Raw genomic sequence first — 23,163 nt, 5'->3', positions numbered from 1 at the left:
TAACCGGCCATGTACGTATGATCACCTCGTGTGACCATGGCGATTCCAAATTTAGTCCAGTCGTGAATGGAGAATTGAGTATTCTTTCCTGACTGATCGCGAACAAGCTGGATCGCGCGAATTTGCCTTTTGTAAATTCCACCCTTTAGGTTGCCAGCAAGCCATAAGGATTTGCTTTCCCCGAGAACTTTCTGCATGTTTCCAACTGACAAACTTCTCACCAACACTTACGCTGGCTTCGACATTGTTGAACACATTGTGCCTGGAGCATCGCCCAATCTGCAAACTTTCTCCTCATCAAATTTCTCATGTCTTCATCTTTATGACCGAAATTTCACAGTAACTTATTGGCAGTGTTAATGTACGCCTACTTGTGACAGTAAAGATTATTATTATTCTAGCACGGGATGTGCTACGGCTCACATTTCCAGTACTTGTCTGCCAAAGCCTTTGGTCGGGTTTCTTCATTGAAAGAGTAAAAGCAGCTGACCCTGTGAATTCAAAATTCAGTCGAAATGTAACCGTGCCGAAATAAAGTGCGTGCGGATTATTCAGTAATAAGTCTCACAACACCATATTAAAGTCCAACAGGTTGATTTGAAATCGTAAGCTTTGGCAGCGCTGTCCCTTCATCAGGTAAAGTGGTCCTTCATCTCTTCAACTGATGAAGGGACGGCGCTGCCAAAGCTTGTGATTTCAAATAAACCTGTTGCTGTCACACTTCATGTTGCTGTCACACTTCTTTCTGTATCCAGCGCCAGCATCTCAACATCATGCAAATTATTTGCAATTGCAGGACAGGCGCTCACATTAGTCCGAATGGACGGCCGCTGCTTCAGCACGAAATGATGATGAGCCAGCTGAATTTTAAATTGGGGTAAATGGTTCGGGGATTTACAAGCTAAGAACATTAACCGGGAGATCATGCGTCGCCTCTCAATAGATTAGCAAACAAGTATACTTCTCGCCTTAAGGTATTTTGATCGTTCCAGACGTGTTTCAGTGTAATTACCTGAGGAAGGAGCAGCGCACCGAAAGCTAGTGACATCGGAACAAACCTGTTGGACTTTAACCTGGTGTTGTAAGACTTCTTTCTGTGCTCACCCCAGTCCAACGGCGGCATATCCACATCAGTGTAATTAGCACCACATTATAAATGGGTAGTGCAGCTTTTTGAGAAAGACATTTCGAAGCATCAAATGTATTTGGCGTAGCCAGCAAACGACTGCATGTTAAGCAATCGGATTGTTGAAGGTGGCAGCATTTGAGCCAAATTACTGGCAAGAGGTTAGTAATTCCTGCACAGCGTTGCTGAACTCATCAATACCGCAATTACAAGGTAGGCTGGTATGACATGGTGCCCTGGCTTTAGCAACGCTGCCTGGAGCAGATTAGCCTGAAACATTGCAATGAAGGAGACGTAAAACACAGTTCAGAGCGACGTGAATTGTCAACTGCAGGAGTTCGCTATTGATTAGGAGACGTTGGACACATTTGTGACACAGAACTGTAAAAGAACGACAGTTTCTCAGAAAAAGTGGCAGATACTGTCCAAGAAGCGCCAAGCAGTTAAAGGGGACTCTGCGCTGCCCCAGCAGAGTCAAAATACCGCTCCAACTAGCCGCAGAAGTGGACATTAGATCACGATGTGATTACTTCGTTGGCAAGTACGGGAATCGAACCCGCGAGCTTGGCGTTATTAGCACCACGCTCTAACCATCTGAGCTAACCGGCCATGTATGCATCACTGGCTGGAGTGACCATGCCGTTTCGAAATTCACTCCAGTCCTGAATGGTGGGCTCGTCTGACATGTTGCGGGGCGATTTCCAACGTTGCCTGGAGCAGATTTGCTTGGAAATTGCAGTAATTGGAGGTAAGACATTGTTCAGAACGACGTGCATTGTCATCGCTGTGGACTAGGAAACATTGGAAGCATGTTACCGACACGTTTGTGGCGCCGAAATGTGAAAGAATGAAAAAGTGGCAGACATTATCCAAGAGGAGTCAAGCAGATAAAAGGGAATCTGCGCTGCCTCAGGTCAGTAATAATGCCGCGCCAGTAACACTGGGCAGGTTGCCTGCAAACAGACGAGGCAAGCAGATCATTTCGTGACGGAGTTGTTTTGTTGACTCGTACGAGGATCAAACGACCTTGGCGTCAATTAGCACCACGCTCGAACCATTGAGTTAACCGGCCATGTACGTATGATCACCTCGTGTGACCATGGCGATTCCAAATTTAGTCCAGTCGTGAATGGAGAATTGAGTATTCTTTCCTGACTGATCGCGAACAAGCTGGATCGCGCGAATTTGCCTTTTGTAAATTCCACCCTTTAGGTTGCCAGCAAGCCATAAGGATTTGCTTTCCCCGAGAACTTTCTGCATGTTTCCAACTGACAAACTTCTCACCAACACTTACGCTGGCTTCGACATTGTTGAACACATTGTGCCTGGAGCATCGCCCAATCTGCAAACTTTCTCCTCATCAAATTTCTCATGTCTTCATCTTTATGACCGAAATTTCACAGTAACTTATTGGCAGTGTTAATGTACGCCTACTTGTGACAGTAAAGATTATTATTATTCTAGCACGGGATGTGCTACGGCTCACATTTCCAGTACTTGTCTGCCAAAGCCTTTGGTCGGGTTTCTTCATTGAAAGAGTAAAAGCAGCTGACCCTGTGAATTCAAAATTCAGTCGAAATGTAACCGTGCCGAAATAAAGTGCGTGCGGATTATTCAGTAATAAGTCTCACAACACCATATTAAAGTCCAACAGGTTGATTTGAAATCGTAAGCTTTGGCAGCGCTGTCCCTTCATCAGGTAAAGTGGTCCTTCATCTCTTCAACTGATGAAGGGACGGCGCTGCCAAAGCTTGTGATTTCAAATAAACCTGTTGCTGTCACACTTCATGTTGCTGTCACACTTCTTTCTGTATCCAGCGCCAGCATCTCAACATCATGCAAATTATTTGCAATTGCAGGACAGGCGCTCACATTAGTCCGAATGGACGGCCGCTGCTTCAGCACGAAATGATGATGAGCCAGCTGAATTTTAAATTGGGGTAAATGGTTCGGGGATTTACAAGCTAAGAACATTAACCGGGAGATCATGCGTCGCCTCTCAATAGATTAGCAAACAAGTATACTTCTCGCCTTAAGGTATTTTGATCGTTCCAGACGTGTTTCAGTGTAATTACCTGAGTAAGGAGCAGCGCACCGAAAGCTAGTGACATCGGAACAAACCTGTTGGACTTTAACCTGGTGTTGTAAGACTTCTTTCTGTGCTCACCCCAGTCCAACGGCGGCATATCCACATCAGTGTAATTAGCACCACATTATAAATGGGTAGTGCAGCTTTTTGAGAAAGACATTTCGAAGCATCAAATGTATTTGGCGTAGCCAGCAAACGACTGCATGTTAAGCAATCGGATTGTTGAAGGTGGCAGCATTTGAGCCAAATTACTGGCAAGAGGTTAGTAATTCCTGCACAGCGTTGCTGAACTCATCAATACCGCAATTACAAGGTAGGCTGGTATGACATGGTGCCCTGGCTTTAGCAACGCTGCCTGGAGCAGATTAGCCTGAAACATTGCAATGAAGGAGACGTAAAACACAGTTCAGAGCGACGTGAATTGTCAACTGCAGGAGTTCGCTATTGATTAGGAGACGTTGGACACATTTGTGACACAGAACTGTAAAAGAACGACAGTTTCTCAGAAAAAGTGGCAGATACTGTCCAAGAAGCGCCAAGCAGTTAAAGGGGACTCTGCGCTGCCCCAGCAGAGTCAAAATACCGCTCCAACTAGCCGCAGAAGTGGACATTCGATCACGATGTGATTACTTCGTTGGCCAGTACGGGAATCGAACCCGCGAGCTTGGCGTTATTAGCACCACGCTCTAACCATCTGAGCTAACCGGCCATGTATGCATCACTGGCTGGAGTGACCATGCCGTTTCGAAATTCACTCCAGTCCTGAATGGTGGGCTCGTCTGACATGTTGCGGGGCGATTTCCAACGTTGCCTGGAGCAGATTTGCTTGGAAATTGCAGTAATTGGAGGTAAGACATTGTTCAGAACGACGTGCATTGTCATCGCTGTGGACTAGGAAACATTGGAAGCATGTTACCGACACGTTTGTGGCGCCGAAATGTGAAAGAATGAAAAAGTGGCAGATATTATCCAAGAGGAGTCAAGCAGATAAAAGGGAATCTGCGCTGCCTCAGGTCAGTAATAATGCCGCGCCAGTAACACTGGGCAGGTTGCCTGCAAACAGACGAGGCAAGCAGATCATTTCGTGACGGAGTTGTTTTGTTGACTCGTACGAGGATCAAACGACCTTGGCGTCAATTAGCACCACGCTCGAACCATTGAGTTAACCGGCCATGTACGTATGATCACCTCGTGTGACCATGGCGATTCCAAATTTAGTCCAGTCGTGAATGGAGAATTGAGTATTCTTTCCTGACTGATCGCGAACAAGCTGGATCGCCCGAATTTGCCTTTTGTAAATTCCACCCTTTAGGTTGCCAGCAAGCCATAAGGATTTGCTTTCCCCGAGAACTTTCTGCATGTTTCCAACTGACAAACTTCTCACCAACACTTACGCTGGCTTCGACATTGTTGAACACATTGTGCCTGGAGCATCGCCCAATTTGCAAACTTTCTCCTCATCAAATTTCTCATGTCTTCATCTTTATGACCGAAATTTCACAGTAACTTATTGGCAGTGTTAATGTACGCCTACTTGTGACAGTAAAGATTATTATTATTCTAGCACGGGATGTGCTACGGCTCACATTTCCAGTACTTGTCTGCCAAAGCCTTTGGTCGGGTTCCTTCATTGAAAGAGTAAAAGCAGCTGACCCTGTGAATTCAAAATTCAGTCGAAATGTAACCGTGCCGAAATAAAGTGCGTGCGGATTATTCAGTAATAAGTCTCACAACACCATATTAAAGTCCAACAGGTTGATTTCAAATCGTAAGCTTTGGCAGCGCTGTCCCTTCATCAGGTAAAGTGGTCCTTCATCTCTTCAACTGATGAAGGGACGGCGCTGCCAAAGCTTGTGATTTCAAATAAACCTGTTGCTGTCACACTTCATGTTGCTGTCACACTTCTTTCTGTATCCAGCGCCAGCATCTCAACATCATGCAAATTATTTGCAATTGCAGGACAGGCGCTCACATTAGTCCGAATGGACGGCCGCTGCTTCAGCACGAAATGATGATGAGCCAGCTGAATTTTAAATTGGGGTAAATGGTTCGGGGATTTACAAGCTAAGAACATTAACCGGGAGATCATGCGTCGCCTCTCAATAGATTAGCAAACAAGTATACTTCTCGCCTTAAGGTATTTTGATCGTTCCAGACGTGTTTCAGTGTAATTACCTGAGGAAGGAGCAGCGCACCGAAAGCTAGTGACATCGGAACAAACCTGTTTGACTTTAACCTAGTGTTGTAAGACTTCTTTCTGTGCTCACCCCAGTCCAACGGCGGCATATCCACATCAGTGTAATTAGCACCACATTATAAATGGGTAGTGCAGCTTTTTGAGAAAGACATTTCGAAGCATCAAATGTATTTGGCGTAGCCAGCAAACGACTGCATGTTAAGCAATCGGATTGTTGAAGGTGGCAGCATTTGAGCCAAATTACTGGCAAGAGGTTAGTAATTCCTGCACAGCGTTGCTGAACTCATCAATACCGCAATTACAAGGTAGGCTGGTATGACATGGTGCCCTGGCTTTAGCAACGCTGCCTGGAGCAGATTAGCCTGAAACATTGCAATGAAGGAGACGTAAAACACAGTTCAGAGCGACGTGAATTGTCAACTGCAGGAGTTCGCTATTGATTAGGAGACGTTGGACACATTTGTGACACAGAACTGTAAAAGAACGACAGTTTCTCAGAAAAAGTGGCAGATACTGTCCAAGAGGCGCCAAGCAGTTAAAGGGGACTCTGCGCTGCCCCAGCAGAGTCAAAATACCGCTCCAACTAGCCGCAGAAGTGGACATTAGATCACGATGTGATTACTTCGTTGGCCAGTACGGGAATCGAACCCGCGAGCTTGGCGTTATTAGCACCACGCTCTAACCATCTGAGCTAACCGGCCATGTATGCATCACTGGCTGGAGTGACCATGCCGTTTCGAAATTCACTCCAGTCCTGAATGGTGGGCTCGTCTGACATGTTGCGGGGCGATTTCCAACGTTGCCTGGAGCAGATTTGCTTGGAAATTGCAGTAATAGGAGGTAAGACATTGTTCAGAACGACGTGCATTGTCATCGCTGGAGACTAGGAAACTTTGGAAGCATGTTACCGACACGTTTGTGGCGCCGAAATGTGAAAGAATGAAAAAGTGGCAGATATTATCCAAGAGGAGTCAAGCAGATAAAAGGGACTCTGCGCTGCCTCAGGTCAGTAATAATGCCGCGCCAGTAACACTGGGCAGGTTGCCTGCAAACAGACGAGGCAAGCAGATCATTTCGTGACGGAGTTGTTTTGTTGACTCGTACGAGGATCAAACGACCTTGGCGTCAATTAGCACCACACTCGAACCATTGAGTTAACCGGCCATGTACGTATGATCACCTCGTGTGACCATGGCGATTCCAAATTTAGTCCAGTCGTGAATGGAGTATTGAGTATTCTTTCCTGACTGATCGCGAACAAGCTGGATCGCGCGAATTTGCCTTTTGGTAAATTCCACCCTTTAGGTTGCCAGCAAGCCGTAAGGATTTGCTTTCCCCGAGAACTTTCTGCATGTTTCCAACTGAGAAACTTCTCACCAAGACTTACGCTGGCTTCGACATTGTTGAACACATTGTGCCTGGAGCATCGCCCAATCTGCAAACTTTCTCCTCATCAAATTTCTCATGTCTTCATCTTTATGATCGAAATTTCACAGTAACTTATTGGCAGTGTTAATGTACGCCTACTTGTGACAGTAAATATTATTATTATTCTAGCACGGGATGTGCTACGGCTCACATTTCCAGTACTTGTCTGCCAAAGCCTTTGGTCGGGTTCCTTCATTGAAAGAGTAAAAGCAGCTGACCCTGTGAATTCAAAATTCAGTCGAAATGTAACCGTGCCGAAATAAAGTGCGTGCGGATTATTCAGTAATAAGTCTCACAACACCATATTAAAGTCCAACAGGTTGATTTCAAATCGTAAGCTTTGGCAGCGCTGTCCCTTCATCAGGTAAAGTGGTCCTTCATCTCTTCAACTGATGAAGGGACGGCGCTGCCAAAGCTTGTGATTTCAAATAAACCTGTTGCTGTCACACTTCATGTTGCTGTCACACTTCTTTCTGTATCCAGCGCCAGCATCTCAACATCATGCAAATTATTTGCAATTGCAGGACAGGCGCTCACATTAGTCCGAATGGACGGCCGCTGCTTCAGCACGAAATGATGATGAGCCAGCTGAATTTTAAATTGGGGTAAATGGTTCGGGGATTTACAAGCTAAGAACATTAACCGGGAGATCATGCGTCGCCTCTCAATAGATTAGAAAACAAGTATACTTCTCGCCTTAAGGTATTTTGATCGTTCCAGACGTGTTTCAGTGTAATTACCTGAGGAAGGAGCAGCGCACCGAAAGCTAGTGACATCGGAACAAACCTGTTGGACTTTAACCTGGTGTTGTAAGACTTCTTTCTGTGCTCACCCCAGTCCAACGCCGGCATATCCACATCAGTGTAATTAGCACCACATTATAAATGGGTAGTGCAGCTTTTTGAAAAAGACATTTCGAAGCATCAAATGTATTTGGCGTAGCCAGCAAACGACTGCATGTTAAGCAATCGGATTGTTGAAGGTGGCAGCATTTGAGCCAAATTACTGGCAAGAGGTTAGTAATTCCTGCACAGCGTTGCTGAACTCATCAATACCGCAATTACAAGGTAGGCTTGGATGACATGGTGCCCTGGCTTTAGCAACACTGCCTGGAGCAGATTAGCCTGAAACATTGCAATGAAGGAGACGTAAAACACAGTTCAGAGCGACGTGAATTGTCATCTGCAGGAGTTCGCTATTGATTAGGAGACGTTGGACCCATTTGTGACACAGAACTGTAAAAGAAGGACAGTTTCTCAGAAAAAGTGGCAGATACTGTCCAAGAGGCGCCAAGCAGTTAAAGGGGACTCTGCGCTGCCCCAGCAGAGTCAAAATACCGCTCCAACTAGTCGCAGAAGTGGACATTAGATCACGATGTGATTACTTCGTTGGCCAGTACGGGGATCGAAACCGCGACCTTGGCGTCATTAGCACCACGCTCTAACCATCTGAGCTAACCGGCCATGTATGCATCATTGGCTGGAGTGACCATGCCGTTTCCAAATTCACTCCAGTCCTGAATGGTGGGCTCGTCTGACATGTTGCGGGGCTATTTCCAACGTTGCCTGGAGCAGATTTGCTTGGAAATTGCAGTAATTGGAGGTAAGACATTGTTCAGAACGACGTGCATTGTCATCGCTGTAGACTAGGAAACTTTGGAAGCATGTTACCGACACGTTTGTGGCGCCGAAATGTGAAACAATGAAAAAGTGGCAGATATTATCCAAGAGGAGTCAAGCAGATAAAAGGGACTCTGCGCTGCCTCAGGTCAGTAATAATGCCGCGCCAGTAACACTGGGCAGGTTGCCTGCAAACAGACGAGGCAAGCAGATCATTTCGTGACGGAGTTGTTTTGTTGACTCGTACGAGGATCAAACGACCTTGGCGTCAATTAGCACCACACTCGAACCATTGAGTTAACCGGCCATGTACGTATGATCACCTCGTGTGACCATGGCGATTCCAAATTTAGTCCAGTCGTGAATGGAGTATTGAGTATTCTTTCCTGACTGATCGCGAACAAGCTGGATCGCGCGAATTTGCCTTTTGGTAAATTCCACCCTTTAGGTTGCCAGCAAGCCGTAAGGATTTGCTTTCCCCGAGAACTTTCTGCATGTTTCCAACTGAGAAACTTCTCACCAACACTTACGCTGGCTTCGACATTGTTGAACACATTGTGCCTGGAGCATCGCCCAATCTGCAAACTTTCTCCTCATCAAATTTCTCATGTCTTCATCTTTAGGATCGAAATTTCACAGTAACTTATTGGCAGTGTTAATGTACGCCTACTTGTGACAGTAAAGATTATTATTATTCTAGCACGGGATGTGCTACGGCTCACATTTCCAGTACTTGTCTGCCAAAGCCTTTGGTCGGGTTTCTTCATTGAAAGAGTAAAAGCAGCTGACCCTGTGAATTCAAAATTCAGTCGAAATGTAACCGTGCCGAAATAAAGTGCGTGCGAATTATTCAGTAATAAGTCCCACAACACCATATTAAAGTCCAACAGGTTGATTTGAAATCGTAAGCTTTGGCAACGCTGTCCCTTCATCAGGTAAAGTGGTCCTTCATCTCTTCAACTGATGAAGGGACGGCGCTGCCAAAGCTCGTGATTTCAAATAAACCTGTTGCTGTCACACTTCATGTTGCTGTCACACTTCTTTCTGTATCCAGCGCCAGCATCTCAACATCATGCAAATTATTTGCAATTGCAGGACAGGCGCTCACATTGGTCCGAATGGACGGCCGCTGCTTCAGCACGAAATGATGATGAGCCAGCTGAATTTTAAATTGGGGTAAATGGTTCGGGGATTTACAAGCTAAGAACATTAACCGGGAGATCATGCGTCGCCTCTCAATAGATTAGCAAACAAGTATACTTCTCGCCTTAAGGTATTTTGATCGTTCCAGACGTGTTTCAGTGTAATTACCTGAGGAAGGAGCAGCGCACCGAAAGCTAGTGACATCGGAACAAACCTGTTGGACTTTAACCTGGTGTTGTAAGACTTCTTTCTGTGCTCACCCCAGTCCAACGCCGGCATATCCACATCAGTGTAATTAGCACCACATTATAAATGGGTAGTGCAGCTTTTTGAAAAAGACATTTCGAAGCATTAAATGTATTTGGCGTAGCCAGCAAACGACTGCATGTTAAGCAATCGGATTGTTGAAGGTGGCAGCATTTGAGCCAAATTACTGGCAAGAGGTTAGTAATTCCTGCACAGCGTTGCTGAACTCATCAATACCGCAATTACAAGGTAGGCTGGGATGACATGGTGCCCTGGCTTTAGCAACACTGCCTGGAGCAGATTAGCCTGAAACATTGCAATGAAGGAGACGTAAAACACAGTTCAGAGCGACGTGAATTGTCATCTGCAGGAGTTCGCTATTGATTAGGAGACGTTGGACACATTTGTGACACAGAACTGTAAAAGAAGGACAGTTTCTCAGAAAAAGTGGCAGATACTGATCCAAGAGGCGCCAAGCAGTTAAAGGGGACTCTGCGCTGCCCCAGCAGAGTCAAAATACCGCTCCAACTAGCCGTAGAAGTGAACATTAGATCACGATGTGATTACTTCGTTGGCCAGTACGGGGATCGAACCCGCGATCTTGGCGTTATTAGCACCACGCTATAACCATCTGAGCTAACCGGCCATCATTGGCTGGAGTGACCATGCCGTTTCCAAATTCACTTCCGTCCTGAATGGTGGGCTCGCCTGACATGTTGCGGTGCTATTTCCAACGTTGCCTGGAGCAGATTTGCCTGGAAATTGCAGTAATTGGAGGTAAGACATTGTTCAGAGCCATGTGAGTTGTCATCGCTGTAGACTAGGAAACTTTGGAAGCATGTTACCGACACGTTTGTGGCGCCGAAATGTAAAAGAATGAAAAAGTGGCAGATATTATCCAAGAGGAGTCAAGCAGATAAAAGGGACTCTGCGCTGCCTCAGGTCAGTAATAATGCCGCGCCAGTAACACTGGGCAGGTTGCCTGCAAACAGACGAGGCAAGCAGATCATTTCGTGACGGAGTTGTTTTGTTGACTCGTACGAGGATCAAACGACCTTGGCGTCAATTAGCACCACGCTCGAACCATTGAGTTAACCGGCCATGTACGTATGATCACCTCGTGTGACCATGGCGATTCCAAATTTAGTCCAGTCGTGAATGGAGAATTGAGTATTCTTTCCTGACTGATCGCGAACAAGCTGGATCGCGCGAATTTGCCTTTTGGTAAATTCCACCCTTTAGGTTGCCAGCAAGCCGTAAGGATTTGCTTTCCCCGAGAACTTTCTGCATGTTTCCAACTGACAAACTTCTCACCAACACTTACGCTGGCTTCGACATTGTTGAACACATTGTGCCTGGAGCATCGCCCAATCTGCAAACTTTCTCCTCATCAAATTTCTCATGTCTTCATCTTTATGATCGAAATTTCACAGTAACTTATTGGCAGTGTTAATGTACGCCTACTTGTGACAGTAAAGATTATTATTATTCTAGCACGGGATGTGCTACGGCTCACATTTCCAGTACTTGTCCGCCAAAGCCTTTGGTCGGGTTTCTTCATTGAAAGAGTAAAAGCAGCTGACCCTGTGAATTCAAAATTCAATCGAAATGTAACCGTGCCGAAATAAAGTGCGTGCGGATTATTCAGTAATAAGTCTCACAACACCATATTAAAGTCCAACAGGTTGATTTGAAATCGTAATCTTTGGCAGCGCTGTCCCTTCATCAGGTAAAGTGGTCCTTCATCTCTTCAACTGATGAAGGGACGGCGCTGCCAAAGCTTGTGATTTCAAATAAACCTGTTGCTGTCACACTTCATGTTGCTGTCACACTTCTTTCTGTATCCAGCGCCAGCATCTCAACATCATGCAAATTATTTGCAATTGCAGGACAGGCGCTCACATTAGTCCGAATGGACGGCCGCTGCTTCAGCACGAAATGATGATGAGCCAGCTGAATTTTAAATTGGGGTAATTGGTTCGAGGATTTACAAGCTAAGAACATTAACCGGGAGATCATGCGTCGCCTCTCAATAGATTAGCAAACAAGTATACTTCTCGCCTTAAGGTATTTTGATCGTTCCAGACGTGTTTCAGTGTAATTACCTGAGGAAGGAGCAGCGCACCGAAAGCTAGTGACATCGGAACAAACCTGTTGGACTTTAACCTGGTGTTGTAAGACTTCTTTCTGTGCTCACCCCAGTCCAACGGCGGCATATCCACATCAGTGTAATTAGCACCACATTATAAATGGGTAGTGCAGCTTTTTGAGAAAGACATTTCGAAGCATCAAATGTATTTGGCGTAGCCAGCAAACGACTGCATGTTAAGCAATCGGATTGTTGAAGGTGGCAGCATTTGAGCCAAATTACTGGCAAGAGGTTAGTAATTCCTGCACAGCGTTGCTGAACTCATCAATACCGCAATTACAAGGTAGGCTGGTATGACATGGTGCCCTGGCTTTAGCAACGCTGCCTGGAGCAGATTAGCCTGAAACATTGCAATGAAGGAGACGTAAAACACAGTTCAGAGCGACGTGAATTGTCAACTGCAGGATTTCGCTATTGATTAGGAGACGTTGGACACATTTGTGACACAGAACTGTAAAAGAACGACAGTTTCTCAGAAAAAGTGGCAGATACTGTCCAAGAAGCGCCAAGCAGTTAAAGGGGACTCTGCGCTGCCCCAGCAGAGTCAAAATACCGCTCCAACTAGCCGCAGAAGTGGACATTAGATCACGATGTGATTACTTCGTTGGCCAGTACGGGGATCGAACCCGCGAGCTTGGCGTTATTAGCACCACGCTCTAACCATCTGAGCTAACCGGCCATGTATGCATCACTGGCTGGAGTGACCATGCCGTTTCCAAATTCACTCCAGTCCTGAATGGTGGGCTCGTCTGACATGTTGCGGGGCGATTTCCAACGTTGCCTGGAGCAGATTTGCTTGGAAATTGCATTAATAGGAGGTAAGACATTGTTCAGAACGACGTGCATTGTCATCGCTGGAGACTAGGAAACTTTGGAAGCATGTTACCGACACGTTTGTGGCGCCGAAATGTGAAAGAATGAAAAAGTGGCAGATATTATCCAAGAGGAGTCAAGCAGATAAAAGGGACTCTGCGCTGCCTCAGGTCAGTAATAATGCCGCGCCAGTAACACTGGGCAGGTTGCCTGCAAACAGACGAGGCAAGCAGATCATTTCGTGACGGAGTTGTTTTGTTGACTCGTACGAGGATCAAACGACCTTGGCGTCAATTAGCACCACGCTCGAACCATTGAGTTAACCGGCCATGTACGTATGATCACCTCGTTTGACCATGGCGATTCCAAATTTAGTCCAGTCGTGAATGGAGAATTGAGTATTCTTTCCTGACTGATCGCGAACAAGCTGGATCGCGCGAATTTGCCTTTTGTAAATTCCACCCTTTCGGTTGCCAGCAAGCCGTAAGGATCTGCTTTCCCCTAGAACTTTCTGCATGTTTCCAACTGACAAACTTCTCACCAACACTTACGCTGGCTTCGACATTGTTGAACACATTGTGCCTGGAGCATCGCCCAATCTGCAAACTTTCTCCTCATCAAATTTCTCATGTCTTCATCTTTATGATCGAAATTTCACAGTAACTTATTGGCAGTGTTAATGTACGCCTACTTGTGACAGTAAAGATTATTATTATTCTAGCACGGGATGTGCTACGGCTCACATTTCCAGTACTTGTCCGCCAAAGCCTTTGGTCGGGTTTCTTCATTGAAAGAGTAAAAGCAGCTGACCCTGTGAATTCAAAATTCAATCGAAATGTAACCGTGCCGAAATAAAGTGCGTGCGGATTATTCAGTAATAAGTCTCACAACACCATATTAAAGTCTAACAGGTTGATTTGAAATCGTAATCTTTGGCAGCGCTGTCCCTTCATCAGGTAAAGTGGTCCTTCATCTCTTCAACTGATGAAGGGACGGCGCTGCCAAAGCTTGTGATTTCAAATAAACCTGTTGCTGTCACACTTCATGTTGCTATCACACTTCTTTCTGTATCCAGCGCCAGCATCTCAACATCATGCAAATTATTTGCAATTGCAGGACAGGCGCTCACATTAGTCCGAATGGACGGCCGCTGCTTCAGCACGAAATGATGATGAGCCAGCTGAATTTTAAATTGGGGTAAATGGTTCGAGGATTTACAAGCTAAGAACATTAACCGGGAGATCATGCGTCGCCTCTCAATAGATTAGCAAACAAGTATACTTCTCGCCTTAAGGTATTTTGATCGTTCCAGACGTGTTTCAGTGTAATTACCTGAGGAAGGAGCAGCGCACCGAAAGCTAGTGACATCGGAACAAACCTGTTGGACTTTAACCTGGTGTTGTAAGACTTCTTTCTGTGCTCACCCCAGTCCAACGCCGGCATATCCACATCAGTGTAATTAGCACCACATTATAAATGGGTAGTGCAGCTTTTTGAAAAAGACATTTCGAAGCATCAAATGTATTTGGCGTAGCCAGCAAACGACTGCATGTTAAGCAATCGGATTGTTGAAGGTGGCAGCATTTGAGCCAAATTACTGGCAAGAGGTTAGTAATTCCTGCACAGCGTTGCTGAACTCATCAATACCGCAATTACAAGGTAGGCTGGTATGACATGGTGCCCTGGCTTTAGCAACGCTGCCTGGAGCAGATTAGCCTGAAACATTGCAATGAAGGAGACGTAAAACACAGTTCAGAGCGACGTGAATTGTCATCTGCAGGAGTTCGCTATTGATTAGGAGACGTTGGACACATTTGTGACACAGAACTGTAAAAGAACGATAGTTTCTCAGAAAAAGTGGCAGATACTGTCCAAGAGGCGCCAAGCAGTTAAAGGGGACTCTGCGCTGCCCCAGCAGAGTCAAAATACCGCTCCAACTAGCCGCAGAAGTAAACATTAGATCACGATGTGATTACTTCGTTGGCCAGTACGGGGATCGAACCCGCGACCTTAGCGTTATTAGCACCACGCTCTAACCATCTGAGCTAACCGGCTGGAGTGACCAAGCCGTTTCCAAATTCACTCCAGTCCTGAATGGTGGGCTCGTCTGACATGTTGCGGGGCTATTTCCAACGCTACCTGGAGCAGATTTGCCTGGAAATTGCAGTAATTGGAGGTAAGACATTGTTCAGAACCACGTGAATTGTCATCGCTGTAGACTAGGAAACTTTGGAAGCATGTTACCGACACGTTTGTGGCGCCGAAATGTAAAAGAATGAAAAAGTGGCAGATATTATCCAAGAGGAGTCATAGAACATAGAACAATACAGCGCAGTACAGACCCTTCGGCCCACGATGTTGCACCGAAACAAAAGCCATCTAACCTACACTATGCCATTATCATCCATATGTTTATCCAATAAACTTTTCAATGCCCTCAATGTTGGCGAGTTCACGACTGTAGCAGGTAGGGCATTCCACGGCCTCACTACTCTTTGCGTAAAGAACCTACCTCTGACCTCTGTCCTATATCTATTACCCCTCAGTTTAAAGTTATGTCCCCTCGTGCCAGCCATATCCATCCGCGGGAGAAGGCGCTCACTGTCCACCCTATCCAACCCCCTGATCATTTTGTATGCCTCTATTAAGTCTCCTCTTAACCTTCTTCTCTCCAACGAAAACAACCTCAAGTCCATCAGCCTTTCCTCATAAGATTTTCCCTCCATACCACCCAACATCCTGGTAAATCTCCTCTGCACCTGCTCCAAAGCCTCCACGTCCTTCCTATAATGCGGTGACCAGAACTGTACGCAATACTCCAAATGCGGCCGGACCAGAGTTCTGTACAGCTGCAACATGACCTCCCGACTCCGGAACTCAATCCCTCTACCAATAAAGGCCAACACTCCATAGGCCTTCTTCACAACCCTATCAACCTGGGTGGCAACTTTCAGGGATCTATGTACATGGACACCTTGATCCCTCTGCTCATCCACACTTTCAAGAACTTTACCATTAGCCAAATATTCCGCATTCCTGTTATTCCTTCCAAAGTGAATCACCTCACACTTCTCTACATTAAACTCCATTTGCCACCTCTCAGCCCAGCTCTGCAGCTTATCTATATCCCTCTGTAACCTGCTACATCCTTCCACACTATCGACAACACCACCGACTTTAGTATCGTCTGCAAATTTACTCACCCACCCTTCTGCGCCTTCCTCTAGGTCATTGATAAAAATGACAAACAGCAACGGCCCCAGAACAGATCCTTGTGGTACTCCACTTGTGACTTTACTCCATTCTGAACATTTCCCATCAACCACCACCCTCTGTCTTCTTTCAGCTAGCCAATTTCTGATCCACATCTCTAAATCACCCTCAATCCCCAGCCTCCGTATTTTTTGCAATAGCCTACCGTGGGGAACCTTATCAAATGCTTTGCTGAAATCCATATACACCACCTCAACTGCTCTACCCTCGTCTACCTGTTCAGTCACCTTCTCAAAGAACTCAATAAGGTTTGTGAGGCATGACCTACCCTTCACAAAGCCATGCTGACTATCCCTGATCATATTATTCCTATCTAGATGATTATAAATCTTGTCCCTTATAATCCCCTCCAAGACTTTACCCACTACAGACGTGAGGCTCACCGGTCTATAGTTGCCGGGGTTGTCTCTGCTCCCCTTTTTGAACAAAGGGACCACATTTTCTGTCCTCCAGTCCTCTGGCACTATTCCTGTAGCCAATGATGACATAAAAATCAAAGCCAAAGGTCCAGCAATCTCTTCCCTGGCCTCCCATAGAATCCTAGGATAAATCCCATCAGGTCCCGGGGACTTATCTATTTTCAGCCTGTCCAGAATTGCCAACACCTCTTCCCTACGTACCTCAATGCCATCTATTCTATTAGCCTGGGGCTCAGCATTCTCCTCCACAACATTATCTTTTTCCTGAGTGAATACTGACGAAAAATATTCATTTAGCATCTCGCCTATCTCTTCAGACTCCACACACAATTTCCCATCCCTGTCCTTGACTGGTCATACTCTTTCCCTAGTCATTCGCTTATTCCTGACATACCTATAGAAAGCTTTTGGGTTTTCCTTGATCCTTCCTGCCAAATACTTCTCATGTCCCCTCCTTGCTCGTCTTAGCTCTCTCTTTAGATCCTTCCTCGCTACCTTGTAACTATCCATCGCCCCAACCGAAACTTCACACTTCATCTTCACATAGGCCTTCTTCTTCCTCTTAACAAGAGATTCCACTTCCTTGGTAAACCACGGTTCCCTCGCTCGACGCCTTCCTCCCTGTCTGACCGGTACATACTTATCAAGAACACGCAGTAGCTGATCCTTGAACAAGCCCCACTTATCCAGTGTGCCCAACACTTGCAGCCTACTTCTCCACCTTATCCCCCCCAAGTCACGTCTATTGGCATCATAATTGCCCTTCCCCCAGCTATAACTCTTGCCCTGCGGTGTATACTTATCCCTTTCCATCATTAACGTAAACGTCACCGAATTGTGGTCACTGTCCCCAAAGTGCTCTCCTACCTCCAAATCCAACACCTGGCCTGGTTCATTACCCAAAACCAAATCCAACGTGGCCTCGCCTCTTGTTGGCCTGTCAACATATTGTTTCAGGAAACCCTCCTGCACACACTGTACAAAAAACGACCCATCTATTGTACTCGAACTATATATTTTCCAGTCAATATTTGGAAAGTTAAAGTCTCCCATAATAACTACCCTGTTACTTTCGCTCATATCCAGAATCATCTTCGCCATCCTTTCCTCTACATCCCTAGAACTATTAGGAGGCCTATAAAAAACTCCCAACAGGGTGACCTCTCCTTTCCTGTTTCTAACTTCAGCCAATACTACCTCGGAAGAAGAGTCCCCATCTAGCATCCTCTCCGCCACCGTAATACTGCTCTTGACTAGCAGCGCCACACCTCCCCCTCTTTTGCCTCCTTCTCTTAGCTTACTAAAACACCTAAACCCCGGAACCTGCAACATCCATTCCTGTCCCTGCTCTATCCATGTCTCCGAAATGGCCACAACATCGAAGTCCCAGGTACCAACCCACGCTGCCAGTTCCCCTACCTTGTTTCGTATACTCCTGGCATTGAAGTAGACACACTTCAAACCACCTACCTGAACGCTGGCCCCCTCCTGCGACGTCAAATCTGTGCTCCTGACCTCTATACTCTCATTCTCCCTTACCCTAAAACTACAATCCAGTTTCCCATGCCCCTGCTGCATTAGTTTAAACCCCCCCAAACAGCACTAACAAATCTCCCCCCCAGGATATTTGTGCCCCTCAGGTTCAGATGTAGACCATCCTGTCTGTAGAGGTCCCACCTTCCCCAGAAAGAGCCCCAGTTATCCAAAAAATCTGAAACCCTCCCGCCTGCACCATCCCTGTAGCCACGTGTTTAAATGCTCTCTCTCCCTATTCCTCATCTCACTATCACGTGGCACGGGCAACAACCCAGAGATAACAACTCTGTTTGTTCTAGTTCTGAGCTTCCATCCTGTCAAGCAGATAAAAGGGACTCTGCGCTGCCTCAGGTCAGTAATAATGCCGCGCCAGTAACACTGGGCAGGTTGCCTGCAAACAGACGAGGCAAGCAGATCATTTCGTGACGGAGTTGTTTTGTTGACTCGTACGAGGATCAAACGACCTTGGCGTCAATTAGCACCACGCTCGAACCATTGAGTTAACCGGCCATGTACGTATGATCACCTCGTGTGACCATGGCGATTCCAAATTTAGTCCAGTCGTGAATGGAGAATTGAGTATTCTTTCCTGACTGAACACGAACAAGCTGGATCGCGCGAATTTGCCTTTTGTAAATTCCACCCTTTCGGTTGCCAGCAAGCCGTAAGGATTTGCTTTCCCCTAGAACTTTCTGCATGTTTCCAACTGACAAACTTCTCACCAACACTTACGCTGGCTTCGACATTGGTGAACACATTGTGCCTGGAGCATCGCCCAATCTGCAAACTTTCTCCTCATCAAATTTCTCATGTCTTCATCTTTATGATCGAAATTTCACAGTAACTTATTGGCAGTGTTAATGTACGCCTACTTGTGACAGTAAAGATTATTATTATTCTAGCACGGGATGTGCTACGGCTCACATTTCCAGTACTTGTCCGCCAAAGCCTTTGGTCGGGTTTCTTCATTGAAAGAGTAAAAGCAGCTGACCCTGTGAATTCAAAATTCAGTCGAAATGTAACCGTGCCGAAATAAAGTGCGTGCGGATTATTCAGTAATAAGTCTCACAACACCATATTAAAGTCCAACAGGTTGATTTGAAATCGTAAGCTTTGGCAGCGCTGTCCCTTCATCAGGTAAAGTGGTCCTTCATCTCTTCAACTGATGAAGGGACGGCGCTGCCAAAGCTTGTGATTTCAAATAAACCTGTTGCTGTCACACTTCATGTTCCTGTCACACTTCTTTCTGTATCCAGCGCCAGCATCTCAACATCATGCAAATTATTTGCAATTGCAGGACAGGCGCTCACATTAGTCCGAATGGACGGCCGCTGCTTCAGCACGAAATGATGATGAGCCAGCTGAATTTTAAATTGGGGTAAATGGTTCGGGGATTTACAAGCTAAGAACATTAACCGGGAGATCATGCGTCGCCTCTCAATAGATTAGCAAACAAGTATACTTCTCGCCTTAAGGTATTTTGATCGTTCCAGACGTGTTTCAGTGTAATTACCTGAGGAAGGAGCAGCGCACCGAAAGCTAGTGACATCGGAACAAACCTGTTTGACTTTAACCTGGTGTTGTAAGACTTCTTTCTGTGCTCACCCCAGTCCAACGCCGGCATATCCACATCAGTGTTATTAGCACCACATTATAAATGGGTAGTGCAGCTTTTTGAAAAAGACATTTCGAAGCATCAAATGTATTTGGCGTAGCCAGCAAACGACTGCATGTTAAGCAATCGGATTGTTGAAGGTGGCAGCATTTGAGCCAAATTACTGGCAAGAGGTTAGTAATTCCTGCACAGCGTTGCTGAACTCATCAATACCGCAATTACAAGGTAGGCTGGGATGACATGGTGCCCTGGCTTTAGCAACGCTGCCTGGAGCAGATTAGCCTGAAACATTGCAATGAAGGAGACGTAAAACACAGTTCAGAGCGACGTGAATTGTCATCTGCAGGAGTTCGCTATTGATTAGGAGACGTTGGACACATTTGTGACACAGAACTGTAAAAGAAGGACAGTTTCTCAGAAAAAGTGGCAGATACTGTCCAAGAGGCGCCAAGCAGTTAAAGGGGACTCTGCGCTGCCCCAGCAGAGTCAAAATACCGCTCCAACTAGCCGCAGAAGTGGACATTAGATCACGATGTGATTACTTCGTTGGCCAGTACGGGGATCGAACCCGCGGCCTTGGCGTTATTAGCACCACGCTCTAACCATCTGAGCTAACCGGCCATGTATGCATCATTGGCTGGAGTGACCATGCCGTTTCCAAATTCACTCCAGTCCTGAATGGTGGGCTCGTCTGACATGTTGCGGGGCTATTTCCAACGTTGCCTGGAGCAGATTTGCCTGGAAATTGCAGTAATTGGAGGTAAGACATTGTTCAGAACGACGTGCATTGTCATCGCTGTAGACTAGGAAACTTTGGAAGCATGTTACCGACACGTTTGTGGCGCCGAAATGTGAAAGAATGAAAAAGTGGCAGATATTATCCACGAGGAGTCAAGCAGATAAAAGGGACTCTGCGCTGCCTCAGGTCAGTAATAATGCCGCGCCAGTAACACTGGGCAGGTTGCCTGCAAACAGACGAGGCAAGCAGATCATTTCGTGACGGAGTTGTTTTGTTGACTCGTACGAGGATCAAACGACCTTGGCGTCAATTAGCACCACGCTCGAACCATTGAGTTAACCGGCCATGTCCGCATGATCACCTCGTGTGACCATGGCGATTCCAAATTTAGTCCAGTCGTGAATGGAGAATTGAGTATTCTTTCCTGACTGATCGCGAACAAGCTGGATCGCGCGAATTTGCCTTTTGTAAATTCCACCCTTTAGGTTGCCAGCAAGCCGTAAGGATTTGCTTTCCCCTAGAACTTTCTGCATGTTTCCAACTGACAAACTTCTCACCAACACTTACGCTGGCTTCGACATTGTTGAACACTTTGTGCCTGGAGCATCGCCCAATCTGCAAACTTTCTCCTCATCAAATTTCTCATGTCTTCATCTTTATGATCGAAATTTCACAGTAACTTATTGGCAGTGTTAATGTACGCCTACTTGTGACAGTAAAGATTATTATTATTCTAGCACGGGATGTGCTGCGGCTCACATTTCCAGTATTTGTCCGCCAAAGCCTTTGGTCGGGTTTCTTCATTGAAAGAGTAAAAGCAGCTGACCTAGTGAATTCAAAATTCAGTCGAAATGTAAGCGTGCCGAAATAAAGTGCGTGCGGATTATTCAGTAATAAGTCTCACAACACCATATTAAAGTCCAACAGGTTGATTTGAAATCGTAAGCTTTGGCAGCGCTGTCCCTTCATCAGGTAAAGTGGTCCTTCATCTCTTCAACTGATGAAGGGACGGCGCTGCCAAAGCTTGTGATTTCAAATAAACCTGTTGCTGTCACACTTCATGTTGCTGTCGCACTTCTTTCTGTATCCAGCGCCAGCATCTCAACATCATGCAAATTATTTGCAATTGCAGGACAGGCGCTCACATTAGTCCGAATGGACGGCCGCTGCTTCAGCACGAAATGATGATGAGCCAGCTGAATTTTAAATTGGGGTAAATGGTTCGGGGATTTACAAGCTAAGAACATTAACCGGGAGATCATGCGTCGCCTCTCAATAGATTAGCAAACAAGTATACTTCTCGCCTTAAGGTATTTTGATCGTTCCAGACGTGTTTCAGTGTAATTACCTGAGGAAGGAGCAGCGCACCGAAAGCTAGTGACATCGGAACAAACCTGTTGGACTTTAACCTGGTGTTGTAAGACTTCTTTCTGTGCTCACCCCAGTCCAACGCCGGCATATCCACATCAGTGTAATTAGCACCACATTATAAATGGGTAGTGCAGCTTTTTGAAAAAGACATTTCGAAGCATCAAATGTATTTGGCGTAGCCAGCAAACGACTGCATGTTAAGCAATCGGAGTGTTGAAGGTGGCAGCATTTGAGCCAAATTACTGGCAAGAGGTGAGTAATTCCTGCACAGCGTTGCTGAACTCATCAATACCGCAATTACAAGGTAGGCTGGTATGACATGGTGCCCTGGCTTTAGCAACGCTGCCTGGAGCAGATTAGCCTGAAACATTGCAATGAAGGAGACGTAAAACACAGTTCAGAGCGACGTGAATTGTCATCTGCAGGAGTTCGCTATTGATTAGGAGACGTTGGACACATTTGTGACACAGAACTGTAAAAGAAGGACAGTTTCTCAGAAAAAGTGGCAGATACTGTCCAAGAGGCGCCAAGCAGTTCAAGGGGACTCTGCGCTGCCCCAGTAGAGTCAAAATACCGCTCCAACTAGCCGCAGAAGTGGACATTAGATCACGATGAGATTACTTCGTTGGCCAGTACGGGGATCGAACCCGCGACTTGGCGTTATTAGCACCACGCTCTAACCATCTGAGCTAACCGTCCATGTATGCATCATTGGCGGGAGTGACCATGCTGTTTCCAAATTCACCACAGTCCTGAATGGTGGGCTCGTCTGACATGTTGCGGGGCTATTTCCAACGTTGCCTGGAGCAGATTTGCCTGGAAATTGCAGTAATTGGAGGTAAGACATTGTCCAGAGCCATGTGAGTTGTCATCGCTGTAGACTAGGAAACTTTGGAAGCATGTTACCGACACGTTTGTGGCGCCGAAATGTAAAAGAATGAAAAAGTGGCAGATATTATCCAAGAGGAGTCAAGCAGATAAAAGGGACTCTGCGCTGCCTCAGGTCAGTAATAATGCCGCGCCAGTAACACTGGGCAGGTTGCCTGCAAACAGACGAGGCAAGCAGATCATTTCGTGACGGAGTTGTTTTGTTGACTCGTACGAGGATCAAACGACCTTGGCGTCAATTAGCACCACGCTCGAACCATTGAGTTAACCGGCCATGTACGTATGATCACCTCGTGTGACCATGGCGATTCCAAATTTAGTCCAGTCGTGAATGGAGAATTGAGTATTCTTTCCTGACTGAACACGAACAAGCTGGATCGCGCGAATTGGCCTTTTGTAAATTCCACCCTTTCGGTTGCCAGCAAGCCGTAAGGATTTGCTTTCCCCTAGAACTTTCTGCATGTTTCCAACTGACAAACTTCTCACCAACACTTACGCTGGCTTCGACATTG

At 46.1% G+C, this 23,163-nt stretch overlaps 9 non-coding genes and 1 pseudogene across 9 annotated transcripts; 1 reads left to right on the top strand and 9 right to left on the bottom strand.

The window, feature by feature from the left end:
- Nucleotides 1-23,163, top strand: part of LOC140411382 (NACHT, LRR and PYD domains-containing protein 3-like) — a 219,801-nt pseudogene that overhangs the window by 119,859 nt on the left and 76,779 nt on the right.
- trnai-aau (transfer RNA isoleucine (anticodon AAU)) lies at nt 1,662-1,735 on the bottom strand. Its single transcript has one exon. It is a non-coding gene; the product is annotated as a tRNA-Ile (tRNA).
- On the bottom strand, nt 3,851-3,924 carry trnai-aau (transfer RNA isoleucine (anticodon AAU)). The gene has a single exon. It is a non-coding gene; the product is annotated as a tRNA-Ile (tRNA).
- Nucleotides 6,040-6,113, bottom strand: trnai-aau (transfer RNA isoleucine (anticodon AAU)). Its single transcript has one exon. It is a non-coding gene; the product is annotated as a tRNA-Ile (tRNA).
- On the bottom strand, nt 8,230-8,303 carry trnai-aau (transfer RNA isoleucine (anticodon AAU)). Its single transcript has one exon. It is a non-coding gene; the product is annotated as a tRNA-Ile (tRNA).
- trnai-aau (transfer RNA isoleucine (anticodon AAU)) lies at nt 10,421-10,494 on the bottom strand. Its single transcript has one exon. It is a non-coding gene; the product is annotated as a tRNA-Ile (tRNA).
- Nucleotides 12,603-12,676, bottom strand: trnai-aau (transfer RNA isoleucine (anticodon AAU)). The gene has a single exon. It is a non-coding gene; the product is annotated as a tRNA-Ile (tRNA).
- trnai-aau (transfer RNA isoleucine (anticodon AAU)) lies at nt 14,792-14,865 on the bottom strand. Its single transcript has one exon. It is a non-coding gene; the product is annotated as a tRNA-Ile (tRNA).
- trnai-aau (transfer RNA isoleucine (anticodon AAU)) lies at nt 20,201-20,274 on the bottom strand. The gene has a single exon. It is a non-coding gene; the product is annotated as a tRNA-Ile (tRNA).
- Nucleotides 22,390-22,462, bottom strand: trnai-aau (transfer RNA isoleucine (anticodon AAU)). Its single transcript has one exon. It is a non-coding gene; the product is annotated as a tRNA-Ile (tRNA).

This window comes from Scyliorhinus torazame, chromosome 4 (genome assembly GCF_047496885.1).
Source record: "Scyliorhinus torazame isolate Kashiwa2021f chromosome 4, sScyTor2.1, whole genome shotgun sequence".
Classification (NCBI taxonomy): domain Eukaryota; kingdom Metazoa; phylum Chordata; class Chondrichthyes; order Carcharhiniformes; family Scyliorhinidae; genus Scyliorhinus; species Scyliorhinus torazame.
This window is presented reverse-complemented; position numbering and strand designations above follow the sequence as displayed.